Genomic DNA, 14,796 nt, shown 5'->3' with positions numbered 1-14,796 from the left:
GACATCTCCGCTGCTGGAACAAGAGCTGCACTTAAACAGCAATTTATTTAGTCCATATATAGATCATCTGATTATCCCTCAGGATAATTAACAAAATTCAAGAGGCATTTTAAAATATAAAGTCAAAAAGAAGTAAATCTGAGCAAGACATCACTTGCTCACAATTACATGGTAAATTAGTAGAAAAGACATTATTTCTGGCAATAAGTGGCAAAGCTTGTCTAAAGGACCATATAAACTCAACTTTCATTTCCTCCTCATTCTTAAAATATTTTGTTTTCTGAGAACAAAGTGGCGAAGGTAAACAGAAGTTACTAGAGGTATATAATCCATTACAGCCATATTTAAGGTTTTATCATTTACATATATGTAGATATAAAAAGTTGAGTCTATGAAATTGTTGTATCTTTGGTTTCAAAACTTCTAGAAGTATTTTTTACTATTCTGGTTTAGCATCTTACCACACTTCTCACTGTGCATCGGTCTGCACTAAAGTTTTTCTGATTCAAATGTCGTAGTAGTAAAATTGTGCAAGTCACTAAATTAAAGCAATTATTAAAAATAAAGGTAACTAAACCACTAATTTATAGGTACACACTGAATACAGAGTAATTGCTACCTGGAAAAAAACAAACAAACTAATCTATCAGTCAATAGTAATCCATCGGGTTTGTTCTCTTGTGGTTTTGGTACTGTCAAAAGCATTTAGGAATAAAACCAGTGATGAAGCCAGAGGAAACCCTTCCAACTTGTCTCTGTCTGTCTAGTGAACACATCTCAAGTAGTAGCAAACAAAAACTTGCACAGACAGTTTAATTTGAGTTCAAAAAGCACATAAAAGTAGTAGTCAAACAACGGACAGAGGAAAACAAACAGAACAACTATCACTCAGATGAAGTTCCTTATACCTTACTAGCTCACGACGAAAACAATGGGTTTTTCTGACTGCTGGGAGCCAGAAATGGAGAACCAGAAGGCTCCTAAATAAAGCCTAATAGAGATGGAAATTATAAATTTTTGTTTGTCTGCAACTTCATGTTTTCTCATTCAAATTTTTATGGGCTTTCAGTTTATAAAATTGGAAGAAAATTTCTAAATGAGGACATTTCAAAAATAAAAAGCTTCTTATAGAATTTGACTTTTTGTAAGGTACATTTTAGTGTCACCTCCCCTCCTACCCCCCCTTTTCATCATCCCACACCCATTTGGGAAAACACATACAAGCTCATAAGTTAATTCACTGTCATTAAATCTGTAGTTTTCAATGCTAAGTCAGCTTTCGACATTCCCTAAAAGGAGCTACAATTGCAGGGAGTTCTGGATATGCAGAGAAACCCCTGCTCTTGCAATCTTTGTCCATAAGCAAGGTAGGTTCCTCACTGGTGCCATGGAATACAAAATGCTTCACCTTATGATGCTTGGAGTAAAATTTGAGGTCGTGCCTCTGCTTATGCCTGTTCTCTTCACTGTTCTTACTTCAGCAAACCTCCCACTGGAGTCAATTAGAATTTTGCTTGAGTAAGCACTGCAGGATATGGCCTGTTGGCATTAAATAAGTCATCATTTTTAATTGGCATTTTAAGTTCCATCAAACTACAGACTATACCTTACACTGCCTTAGTAAATGTTTGCACAGGGTAACAATTTGGATCATGCTAATATTCACAAGTGATCCAGATATACACTGTACAAATACTGACGTTAGGTGAGTTATTTCAGGACAAAAGATATCTAGATCTGTTCTTCTGAAATTAGTATGTATTTTGAAAGTCATAAGACAGTCCGGTTATTTATTTTAAGGCATGCACATATTTCTTTTAGATCATTTGGTCCAGTGCCAGTAAGTACTGTATAGTGAAGACCTTATAAAAGCTTGTTTTATCAGTAAATTCATCCTAAGCCTTTCTTTAAGTGTAACATTATTCATCTTGAAAAGGCTGTAACAGCACGCTCACCACTTTCCAGGATTACACCAGCTGCTATCAAAACACCCCAAAATCTCTCATTATTGGGATTTCTTGTTGGGACTTTTTCCCTGATATCACTCCTCCTCCCCCTTCAAAAGGGGCCTTAAAATGAGATTTTGGTTTGTTGTGTTAGCTCTATTATACATTCAGGATATCTATCTCTTCTTTGAAGCACTTCAGGACTAGAATTTGCATGAACCTCAACAGATGTTGTAGAACATAACATCAGACTTATTTTGTTTTGTTTTTAGGGTCCTAAAACACTGAGCATAATATTATTTTGATATGTGAAAGACAAACTCTACACTGATGAACAGCCTGTCTCACAATTCCTATTCAGATGTATGCTTCTGTTAGCTTCTACAGAAGTACATGTAGGACCCTCAACTACTCTAATCTTCAAAACCTAATTTTTCCCCCAGTCCCTTCAAAGAAACACAGAGACATTTTGGAGTCTTATGACATATATTTCAATCCAGAAAGCATTTTTTTGTCCCCTGCCTTCTTAACCCTTTTGCAAGCCTAAATCGTACTTACTGGTGGGGAAAAGAAGTCCCCATCTCTTAGAGCACTGATTTATTTCAGACATTCCCATGTTCAATTCCTGATGCATCTTCAGGATTTATGACAGCTAAAATATAGAAAATATTGAGCTTGTGTAAAATTAAGTCACGCTTATAGAGAAATGGGTAACTAGAAACTCAAAGGAACACGTGAGCTTATGTAAACTATGCTTATGTACAGGCAGACCAAAAGTGAAAACATTTTAAGAGCCAAATCAAGTGGATTGTGTCTATAGTATCCTAGAGTTAAAAGGCAAATTACAATCAGTCCCTAAGTAAAATTGAATTTGACACCTCTTTTCTATTGAGATTAGGAATTATCATCTTGCATACCTGTACTTCAGAGCATCAGTGTCAACCTGTCTGGAATGCAATTTAGATTTTTCAGTAACATAAAATGCCTACTCTTCTGTAGTCATTAGTGCCTGGCATAAACAGTCTGACAGTATTATAAATGAAGGCCCCAACAGTTTGCAACACTAATTCAATATTTTGCCAGTAGCTCTAGAGCAATCTGAGGAGCAGGGGCGGGGGAGACGGGACAGGGACGGGACGACACACGGCACTTCTTTAGTCAGAATCTCTTTTTTTTTTTATTCCTGAACTGATGGTTTGGAAATCTTTTTGTGGGACCAACCTGATTTCTGTTGAAGAGCTAGAAAACACGCAGTGAAGTTCAGAATTACAAACATTCATGCACATGCTTAATGTTCTTATTAAAAAGATGACTTAATATAAATCAGCAGTTATTTCTTAGAGATGACTCTAAAACTTATGAGGCAAAAAAACACCCCACGTTTCTTTTGAAATGGAAACAGTCCGGGATCTCTCTTTCCCTCTAGTGGCCACTGAAGCTTAGACACCAGATTCAAGAATGCATGTGACCTGCATCCTTTTCGTTTGATACATGTAACTAGACTGAGCTCTGTCGTGATGTCGCATTTTAAGTAGAACTCCCTGAAGAAATCAGTGGGGAATTCTGCTTAAAAACCGGTGGCATATTAGGGCCTATAGTTGCCTAAGGAAGATTTCTTCCCATCAGGGACAAAAATGAAGGTCATTCTCTAGGAAGAGAGAACACTAGGGCTGGACTTAAAGTAATTTAAAATTACATTAACATTTTGATTGTTTCTCGTGTGTTGCATTTGCCTGGGCCTCAGATCAGAAAATACAAAATAAAGATTCAAGAAATATGAAACAAGAGAGAACTGATGCAATTGGTGGCGAATGCAGGTAATGTAAAACAAATAGAAAAAGGCGAGCTGCTTTTTAACAAGATCCACTTTGATCTGACAGATCAAGAAGCTGGAAAACCTTCTGTCTCCTCCTCCTTAAAACATGGATTTTTTTTCTCTGTGTGTGCTTATTATGTTTAAAACTCCATTGAAATGGAAGACCACTCGTCTAAGTAAAGAGTAGAGTGGCAACATGTGAATATAACATCTAATTATTTAGGTTAAACAAAGAAGATGGCTATGTACTACAGAAATTTCAGTCATGAACGCGATACTCCCTATCAAGATAAAGGTAAATTTTGAGTAGTGTAATATATGCAGAAAAGAGTAATTCAAACTATTATTGGTAGCCTCCAAGTTAACTACAACCAGTGAGGGCAAAAACCAAAACAAAATCCTGGATTTTACAGTTCCCATTCATGGTAGATTAACGAATAAAGATAAATAAAATTATATATTTACATTGTGCAAGTAGTGAGAATTACAGAAAGTATTAAGATGCTATTAAACTGACAGAAAATGGTACAAAGTCAGTTCTGATATCCCCATTTTAGAACAAGTAGAATCGAATTTCTAGGACTGGGGCACATATAACTGATTGAGAAATTTGCGATTAGCTGATTTATAAAGGAAATTTAAGACTAGACTCATCAGACTGTCAGTTTGATTAAGAGCATGAAAATAGCAAAACTGAAATAAACTTCTATTAAAGGTCCAAAGATTATTTTGGAATTTAAAATGCCTCTGCCTTGAGGGAAAAAAAATAAAAAGAATAAACATCATACAGCATCTCTGTGCAGAAGTATCTACAAAATACTTCTGTTCTTCTGCAAGACTGTAAAATACCAGCTAAAATACCATTCTCACTTCTGAACATCACAAATCAAAAAAAAAACTGAAATGAAATAGGGAATCCAGACACGATCAGCAATGAGGATAATCAGATCAGAGATTTTTAAAAAATGATGAAAGGCTAAGCTAAATACTTCGATTAATTCAAAGGAGAGATGACAATGTAATATATGCTTCAAATACATAAAAAGCTATGCCTGTTGGACAGTATAACCAGTAAAGGGATTGAGTTGCAGCAAGACAAGGACAACATTTTCAAACAGTAATGAAATACAGTGGTTTAGCCTGCAAGGTCTGCCTTGCTGAAGGTGTTAAGAACTAGTTAAGACAATCATCCTTCCAAAAGGAGCAATATAGCTGATCCTGCCTTAGGGCAAGATCACAGAGGTGATCACAGAGGTTCTTTCCAGACCTGTAAGTCTATGAACAGGGGAAGAACAAGACCAGCCACTGAATCTGAAAGACATAAGATAAGAAGCAAAACAAGTGAATTAACAGCACATACTCTTTAACACATTAGCTTACTAGGCCACAGAACTCATTACCAGGGAAAAATAGAGGTTGAATGTTAAATACCTTACTACAAGCAATCATTTATTTTTATAGACACTGAAAAATATCCTCAAACTTACCAGCACTGTGCAGCTGTAGCACTAGTAATGTGATTATTTATGGCTGTTTACATGGTAATTTTGCAATACAAAGAATAGTTCGCTGGGAAGGTAAGCGAGGATGAGACTGATCCCCTCCACAATTTCCTGTCCTAGAAGACAGGGAACCAAACTGCATGCCCAGACATTAAGAAAAATATTGCCTGTCTCAATACTCACAAGAGGTCCAGAACAATACTGCATTCCAAAACTGATGTGTTAACATCTGGTTTACTATGGTTTGTACACTGCTTAGCAAATGTTCTCCCTTTAAAAAACAGTTCAGGTAGGAGGTAAGAAACTCATGGGAATGTGTATTTCTGGGAAAGTGGAAGAACCTGTTCCCATAAGCTCCAAAAAGCTAGTACCTGACTTAACACATTTGTCTTCCCAGAAAGTTGGCATTCTCTCACCAACATTTAGCATTTCTTACCATGGAAACCAGGTATCAGAGGTTGATGCTAATGACCTACACTGCCATTCAGCTTCACATCATACAGTTTGAATCATAACCAGGCTAGTAAGCATTCAAAAATCATCATACTTAAGTGACAACAGATGAGATTAACTCAGTAGGAAATGGAATTTCCACCTTTCAAAAACGCGTCACCATACTTTACAATTGCATTGCAAGTTCTTCAACTACAGGCCAGATCTTCTAACCTGTTTTGACTGTACCCAAAACAGTGATCTTGACTGAACACACTACTTAAAATAAAAATAAATCCTAACAGACCAACCCTCACGCTCTGATTTTCTGCAGAGATTCTGTTGGGTTTTTTTTCTTTTTTTTTTATATTAGCCTTAAAAAAAAAAAAAAAAAAAAAAAAAAAAAAAAAAAAAAGCAGGTGCTTTTCTCCAAGTAATAGAAATGTAGTAATACTTTGCCAATACAAGGATTTGCTTTGTCAGTAAAAAGTGGGTCATATTTCTGACTGACGCTATTCAACTATTACATCTTATGCAAGAGTGATCACCCACTATTTACATAGCTGTTATCAAAATCTGCGTGGTTATGCTGTTCATATTTGTTGCAAATCATCCCTTCTCACTGAGTGGATTTAGTTGTTCAAACTTGCAGTATGAACAGTTACTTATATTAATCATTGTGAAAGTAAATATAGAAGGGAGACACCACCTTCTAAGGTTCTGAGACAGAACATCAGTAAATCATGATAGTTCTGAAATGGCATATTAAAATATACATGCATGTAAAAAAGGCCCTAATAGAGCCCAATATTTCTTTTAAAATTCCAAGAGCGCCCTCTTGTGTGAAAACTGACAGATATTACACCGTACTCAATGGTGAAACACGTAAAATGATGTTCTAAAGTCTGCAACAACATAATTACATTCCCTCTTATCACCTCGTAACTTTGCCTGTTTCTGACATGTAATTTTTTCTCTTCCAAGCTGTTTCACTGATTTTCTATTCTCATGGACACATGAGCAGGCAAAGTCAAACCCAAATCAGTGCAAAATAATCTATTCCTTATCTTGTCTCATAAATAGTTTCCTCTGGTGTTTCCCAACTCAGCTCTGCAGGAGTGATACTTCCTCCAGGCTGCAACACTGACAAATAGCAGACCCTAATAAAAAAATAATAAGAAAATATCAGCCAACAGTTTCAAGCTGATAGGAGAAAACTGAAAAAACGTAACTAGAACTGTGAAAGGTGAGTGAGCAGGGGACTCAGCTTGATTTTCACTGTCCATCTTCAAATCAGACAGTTTGCAGTGGGAAATACCCAGAAAATAATGGCCTACTTACACTGGAATGTCAGTAGGAAAGCATCATTTGGCACAGAGGAACATGAAAACTGAAAGGCATTACAGACACTTGCCCAGAGGTAACATATTGACTAATGCCACAGATTTCAAATTGACAGGTGCTGATTAAAAGCCACAAATGCAAGCAGCCAGGGTGAAGCCAGGATTTACTAGGGAAAATGGCACATGCTGCCTGTTAAAGCTGCCATAATCACCAAAAGTAGAGCAGACCCAGGGCTACTGAGGAAGAGTGGGTAAAAGTAAACAGGCAGAGGCACAGATGGAAAGACTAAAGCAACGATAGAAATGAAAGAAGAAAGGGAGAGGAAAGGAGTTACAAGTTGAATCCACATAGAACATGAAACCCTCATCGCTCGGGTTACTCATTCTTTTAATTTTGTGCTTGCCTTCCCCTAGCAATTAAACTGAATGTCCTTGACAGTCTGGCTTCTGTAGCAGCACAGAACTGAAACAAGACATCAGCTTCAGTCCTTTACGGTCCCCATAGTATTTTAATTTTCTAAATTGCAGATTTATGGAAATGCTGACATTCATCTCTCGGTTAAAATGCTAGCATGTTGCTTACAAACACAGACTTTTTCTCCTTTTAGCTAGAAGGTTGACAAGAAAGGCTTAGCTGCTTTCTAATCTTTATCCTGCACATGACGGGCTGTGAATTTTATGAGCTTTATCATCTTACTGTTTATATCTCTAAAAGGTCTGGTCACAGACATGCTTTTGCTCTCTGTATTCTTTAAACAACAGTGGTAATAATTAGCAACTGTGAGCAGTGTGATTATCATATGAATGGAGAAACAACTGAAAATACAGAAGAATTAGGACCCAAACATCTGAATCTTCAAAATTACAGAATCTTTAGCAACAGATGTCATTCGAAAGTTTACCTTCCACCACACCATTACCTTAAATACTATTAACAGTAGGCTCTAAATTGCACCACAAGACTTCAGGTTTGATCGAAGAGACTTCACATTACTGATGACCTATTTTCCTATGTAGACACTTAATAAAGAGATCCGAAACCAGGTTAGTATGTTTTCAGGAGACTTACTTATTATTTATTTCTAAAACTATATGCTTTTTTTTCTCTTAGCATTCTTTTGTCTCTTCTCAGACACCAGAAATTAAAATGTGATTAGTTCTGCATATACACTGACAAAACAACTAAAAAAAAAAACTTTGATGTGATTGAGAATCTACCGTTATTAGAAACATTACTGTCCATAAAAGTGAAAGAGGAGTGACAACCAATCATTTCTTGTATCTTAAAGAAAGTTCTTATGACACAACTAGAATGCTAAACTGTCTTACTGAAATGGCTTCTGTGTTGTGTCTACAGAAGAAAGTTTTTAAAAAGGCAAAACTGTTCACAAAACCAAATATGAAACATCAATACTTAACTCTGCTTTAATTATCCCCAACAAAGTTAAACGGAGTGTCATTCTGCAGAACACTGGTAAAGGGTTAAGAAAGCCTAAAAGAAAATGCAAGTTCTCTGATTGTCGACATTCACCTTCATAAAAAGGCAATGAAACCACACCAAGAAACAAAATCACTGCACAGACACACTTCCATGCAAGAGGCTAACCATGAAAATTAGATGGAAGAAAACTGCAACTGAGTATGGGCTCTTCTACATGAGAATGAACATGCCAAATAACTACCAGCTACAGCCAACAGCGTACACAGACTGGATCTAATGAAAAATAATGCCCAACTTCCCCAGAATATGTTGTGATATGGGCATGTCTGTCAACAGTGGGATTCCCAGAGAGAAAATACTACACATAATCACAAAGGTGCGTTAAGAGCTATTTATAACAAAAGGTGTTATCTATTTTACAAGTGTCTCCATATGCCAGACCCACTCACTGCCTTTCCAGAATCCTACTTTAATAACATGAAATTTCATTAAATCTTCCAGTAACTGCTGGCACTGCTGGCCATAAGCCAAGGCACTAAGACATTCCTCTCATCCTGCTAAGGAATGAATCCTAATGGAGCATGTGTGCAATTGTTAACCCATCAACAGTCTTTCCTCTGTACCCACACATCCTCAGTGTTGTAAGCAAGCCAGAACTAGGCTGGGATCAGTCAAGAGTATTTCCCTACCTTTCTCTCATACACATATCCTTCCCCCTTCACTATATGCTTGTCTTCCAGACCATGGTAATATTTACATTTACTGTTCCCTACGTGAACATCAAGAGGCAGATAACAGCATATGAAAATTATTTGTCAGAAACAACGAAACTTTATTTTTTATTAGCAAATTCATCATCTTGCATTTTCCCACAAGCCAGAAGTTCAATCCGTTTACCAAATGGTAAATCATGACCTCAGAACTTTCAAATTTTATTTGCAGAGGTAGTCACCCAAGAGCCATAGCAATATTTTAATATACCTCTGAAAATGGCTTCCTGCTTTTGCTTACTGATTGAGACAAAAGACAACAACAAAAAAAGGAAAAATACACTTTAAAAAAAAAAAAAAAACCAGCAAATAAAAAAAAAGAAATACAATGGTTTCCCACACATGGTAATTTGTGAGTTAGTTTCAGCTGCAGAGTGTTCTCATTCCCCTCACAGCTTCAGCAGTAGAAAAAGTAAAAAGAAAAAACAAACTCTTCAACACACAGCATTTCTGGAATGTGCACAAATCCATGATAACATTCCTCCAGAACTTTGGGGATCAACGGACAGCACACTGCAAGCAACAACCACCACTTTTTTCTCTTATTTTTAAAGCCCAGCAGTGCCACTGTCGCATGTTAACATCCCAATTGCCAGAAGAATAATTTCCCTGGCCTCTGGTCTCCTGCAGTACAAGGTGCAGAGCTGTCGCATTTCTCGTAGATTTGCTGCCCCAGCAAATTCAGTTTACACTTTTATTTGCTTATTTTCTAAGCAAAATCCAAGCTGGATCACTTCCCCAGGAAGAAAAACTGATGTTAAAACCCACCTGAATTTGTGCCTCCTGACAATACTCTAAACAAGGAGTTAAGAAATAATTTTCCCTTTATAAAAATGAGGGAATTTAAGGCTTTAGTAGACAGCAGTTTAGATCATCCCAACAATCAATCCCAACCAGGAAAATGTAGGTCAGTGAAACTGAATGGAAGTTAGAAGGCTCCAAAGAATGAAACATTCAATTGTTAAGAATTACAGAAAAAAGCTTAAGATCTGGTTAGGACAAAGGTCATATTAAAGCTGCCAAGTAGAAATACAAAAGTTATTTGGAAAATTACCTCTTTCCAAATCCTACATGCAACAAACAGAGAGTTTGTCTTGAAACAACAAAAATGAGACTTGGCAGGGGAAAGATAAATAAATGCAGCCATCTTGGAGCTTTAAGTACATATTTATTGCAGTGATCACGGGCTTCACCAAGACGTTCTCTGATATCACCTCAAGATTAATAGAATTAGATCCAGTATTTTACAGTTACGAAATTTCTAGTAGGACAGAAAATAGCTGTTGTTACAGACAGGTCTCCCTGGCCTTACAAATGGCTAGAAGCAGTGTAAGACTTAAAAGTTAAGACACGTTACAGTAAATGAAAGTAATATATATTACTTCATCTTCCTTCCTGCTGCTCCAGGAATGTTAAACCTTCCAATTCTGTTTCACATAAAGGATTACAGACCACTCTGTGGAACTGCTCCAGAGTCTCTGCTCAACTTCCCTGAATACAAAGCTCTAGCTGACCTACAAATGCACACAGATATTGCATATCTCACACTGCTCACAAGTTCAGAAATCAGAGCTGCTAACAGGACTGTTGACAGAACATCAGCTCCTAGAATCTTGTTAGTGCTCCAAGTACCTTTAAGGATTCCCTGTCCTGGAAGGTGAACTGAATTAAGTAACTAAAAATCCCAGTTATTAAGAAGTCCTAACTGGTCCCTACAGCCCTTTAATAATTCTTAAGCATGGTATGGAAATAATGCCCACCCACCCCCCAATTAAACCTACAAGTTACAGTTAATTACTTATGTGTGCTTAGAGGGGGATGGGAACGACATCCATCTACAACTATCCTTTTAATTTTGCTAATGGAAAAATGGTACCTCAAAAACTACTCCCTGCAACAAGAACAAAGCTCTGAACTCCGAGCACAATAGGTACAAAGGCTCATGGATTGTCAGTATGGAGTTTGCGCTACTTGGAAGCAAAAACCATAAAGCCCTTGTGCTCCTTGAGTTTCTTTACAGTACAAAACAGAATCCTGCTGACCACTGCTCTTCAGAACACCTGTGACATCTCCAGAACCCCTCCAAAAGGGATCTGCATTGCAAGGACAGGGTGAAGGGCAGCTTTTCTTGAACCCTCAATTTACATGGTACAGAGAAAAGCTTTGGAGTAGGAAAGAAGTAAGAAATCTAGGTCATGTCTTGCAATGAAAAGTTTTAGACATTTAAGTGATAGACTTTGATGCATTCCACACTATTTTAAACCATGCATTCTGTGAGAAAGATCTTCAGCCTGATCACAAGCAAGATGGAAAGAAGCTATTACTTTGCACTGATCTTGCACTGTTCTCTCAAAACTTCTCGGGCATTTGTCTGGGGTTTGGTTTTTGGGGTGGTTATGTTGGGTTTTGTGAGTTTTGGGTTTTTTTTCAGCTGAGCATTGTCCTCCAGGAAGGACAGAAGATAAAAATTTGAGACCAAGAAAGATGAAGTCACCTGTCCATCCACAGAGATGGGAATAGAGGACACCTCTTCTTGGTCCAGAGCTAGGTTTTAATAAGCCTAAACTTGCCATGGCATTAAAACAAATGCATAGCTATACATCAAACTGGAATGGAGAACATCTGTTGTGGACAAGGGAGCTTCAAAAAGTATACAGACAGATGTTCAGTTAACTACAGCCCTATTTCAGACACATCATCCTTGTTTCTGGGCTGTATTTTTCATCAACAAAACTCTTCTGCCAGGGATGCGATCCAATACTAGTGGGTATAATACTAAAGATTGATTTCACAGCAGAGTTTAATTTCCTTATATGCCCAATAATGTCTATGTGCTGTCTGGAAAGCTTAAGGGTTTGGAATGCTTAGAAAAAGATCAGAAAGTCAGACTTTAAGGGGCAAGAAAATATATTTTCTAGATAACAGGAGGCTGTGAACCACTGCTCACAAGCAACAGATATTGATATTTATCTCTTTATTTATTACATCTGGCACTGAAGCATTTAAACCATTACATGCCACAATTTCATCTTCCTAAGGAAAATGGAACTTGAAGAGACAGCTTGAAGGTTGTAGACACTACTTGCAAAAGCGTTCAACAGAATAATACTTTTTAAAGTATTCCCAATATTTAAATGTAATATACTATGAAGCCTATGAAGTGCTCTACTATTTACTATAAGGTCTTAACACAGGCACACGCGCAAATAATTTAACATCAGCATTATCAAAAATACTAACATTTAAAAATAAACAAAAAAATTAGCAATAGCAAACTTACTTAAGGAATGCTCTTACATGTTTACAAAATGCTGGCTGGTTGATTCTCATAGTAAAAGAAATTATTATTCTTTAAACAGTATTTTAATGTTTTTAAAAGCGAGAAAAGTGGATACAAGCACATTGGCTCACATTTGGGAAAACAATCTGAATAAGGATTAAAATGCAGAAATTCCCGTCTCCCAACCAGTACAAATAATCAGAATACAGGTTACTAACAGAGCAAGAAACAAACTTCACATTTCTAATGGCCACGTTTATGGCTCTGGAGAGCAACAACCTCTTTAAACGTAACAGATCTACATAACGTCTAGAGACGTTATCCAAGTAAGTGCCATATTTAACCATATGTAACACTACAGTACTGTTTTCCACAGTCAAAGTTTCTAAACTGTTACATCTTTTACCAAAAGAGAAGCTTCATTTCACGTAATGGTAGGCTTCTTTAGACTGTGCTGAAAGACTATGCTGAATATCTTCCTTCCCCAAGTAGCCAGGGAAATAGTATTTGCAGTGGTATGGAGAGGCTGAAGGAGGGTATTTTTTCCTTGTGCCTTTCAAGAAAAAAAATAGGGGGCATCAAGCAAAATTAGAGGTGCTTTCTGTGCATGTGGCTTATTTAAACTGTGGCACTCCTTGCCACAGTATGCAATAAAACTATGTGGGTTCATGAGAAGACTGCTAAAGTTCATGAAGTAAGTTTTCCTTAAGGGCTATGGAATAAACAGAAACCACTGCTGGGTTGGGGGGCCTCCCCTCCCACACTGTGGGAGCTGGGAGAGAGAGGAAGCATCATCTGATGCTTGCTTTGGTCTTTTACTTCGGCCAAGGTCTCACCTTTCACCAGTCTTATATGTGCATTAGTATAATTTACATCCTCATTGTTACAATGATATTCAGAAGTCCTTATGAGGATCAGAGCATCATGCTGGAGGAGCAGCAGCCTAGAACCACATATGACATGAAAGGGCTCAGTACCGTGCTGGTAGCCCTAAAGCACTGCACAGAAGTGGGAATGGGAGAGCTCAAATGTCCACAATCTCACTGCTCAGGGCACCCCACACAGCAATTGTAAAATGCTTCATCATATCTACATGTACCTGTTTAAACCACCTCCTTCAAGTAAACACCACTTCAGGTAAGATACTTGAAAAACAACTTGGAGGTCTTGCAATCCTTACAAAATAACACAGAGACTCCTATGACCTAAATTCTCACTGACACCAAAGAAACAAAAATCAGGAACCAAGTCTACTTCTTACTGTGTGCCCAAATGTTTAAAATGTTTTTCAAAAATGTGACTGAGTGCCAACAATCCTGTAAAAAAATAAAAAGTTTAAATCCTGGGTAAGACAAGCTTTTGAAATGTTACCCTTTGGGCCAACAGGATGCCATCTCCAATATTTATGCCCAGCCTTATCAGTCCTGGCAGGGACCCTGTTTCACAGCTTGAAAATCTGTGCAGAGACAAACATCTGGCAACAATCTGGATGTGCCTTCTCTTCAGCTGCCTGATTAACAGCACACGCTGGGTTTGGGTAGCCACTATCTCAGACACCTCCTTATGCCTCTAAACAAACTCCCTGAAGGAGGACAGTAGTAAACCACAAAAAACATATCCATAGACCAGTCTCTGGAACTGATTTGTCTTTTTGGTCAATATGCTTAATTTGTAAGATTCAGAGCCTGGATTGCAGGTCTTCTGACAGCAACAGATGCGTGACTGGCAGAAGCAGGTTCACAAAGAAGGAAAAAACCCAAACCTGTTTCCCACGACTGTCCCCACAACTCCCTTCATCCATTATCTGCTATCAAGACTCTCTGGCAAAAATGACTGACAGATTACTGGAGGAAAAACAAAAACAAGCAAGCAAAAACCCAACACAACAAAACCCAGAAATAGCAGTTTGCTATACTATGTGTCTTACATAACCCAAAAAGACTAACATCACTGCCAGCCATCTTCTGGGCCATTCCATAGCAGAAGGGAAGCTGTTGTGACACAGAGACACAACTACTAGAAACTGGACAGACAGGAACAACGCAGATTTTACCATTATACTGTATGGAATGAGACTCAAGAGCTTTCACACGATGGATGTCATCATGTTCCTGCGTGGTCTCTGCCATCAGGAACCAAAGAGCCTTTTCTCCAAGTCATCACCAACCTGGTTAATTCTCACATTCTGGGTTTTGGTTTGGGTTTTTGTTTTGGTTTGGGTTTTTGGTTTTTGTTTTTGTGGGGGTTTGCCTTTTTTTTTTTTTTT

General features: G+C 37.6%; 1 protein-coding gene across 2 annotated transcripts in view; it reads right to left on the bottom strand.

Moving 5' to 3' along the window:
* The window catches only part of ST6GALNAC3 (ST6 N-acetylgalactosaminide alpha-2,6-sialyltransferase 3), a 220,453-nt gene that overhangs the window by 181,962 nt on the left and 23,695 nt on the right, over positions 1-14,796 (bottom strand). The window lies entirely within an intron of this gene.

Source organism: Athene cunicularia, assembly GCF_003259725.1.
Source record: "Athene cunicularia isolate RWA chromosome 8 unlocalized genomic scaffold, athCun1 chr8_part1, whole genome shotgun sequence".
Classification (NCBI taxonomy): Eukaryota; Metazoa; Chordata; class Aves; order Strigiformes; family Strigidae; genus Athene; species Athene cunicularia.
This window is presented reverse-complemented; position numbering and strand designations above follow the sequence as displayed.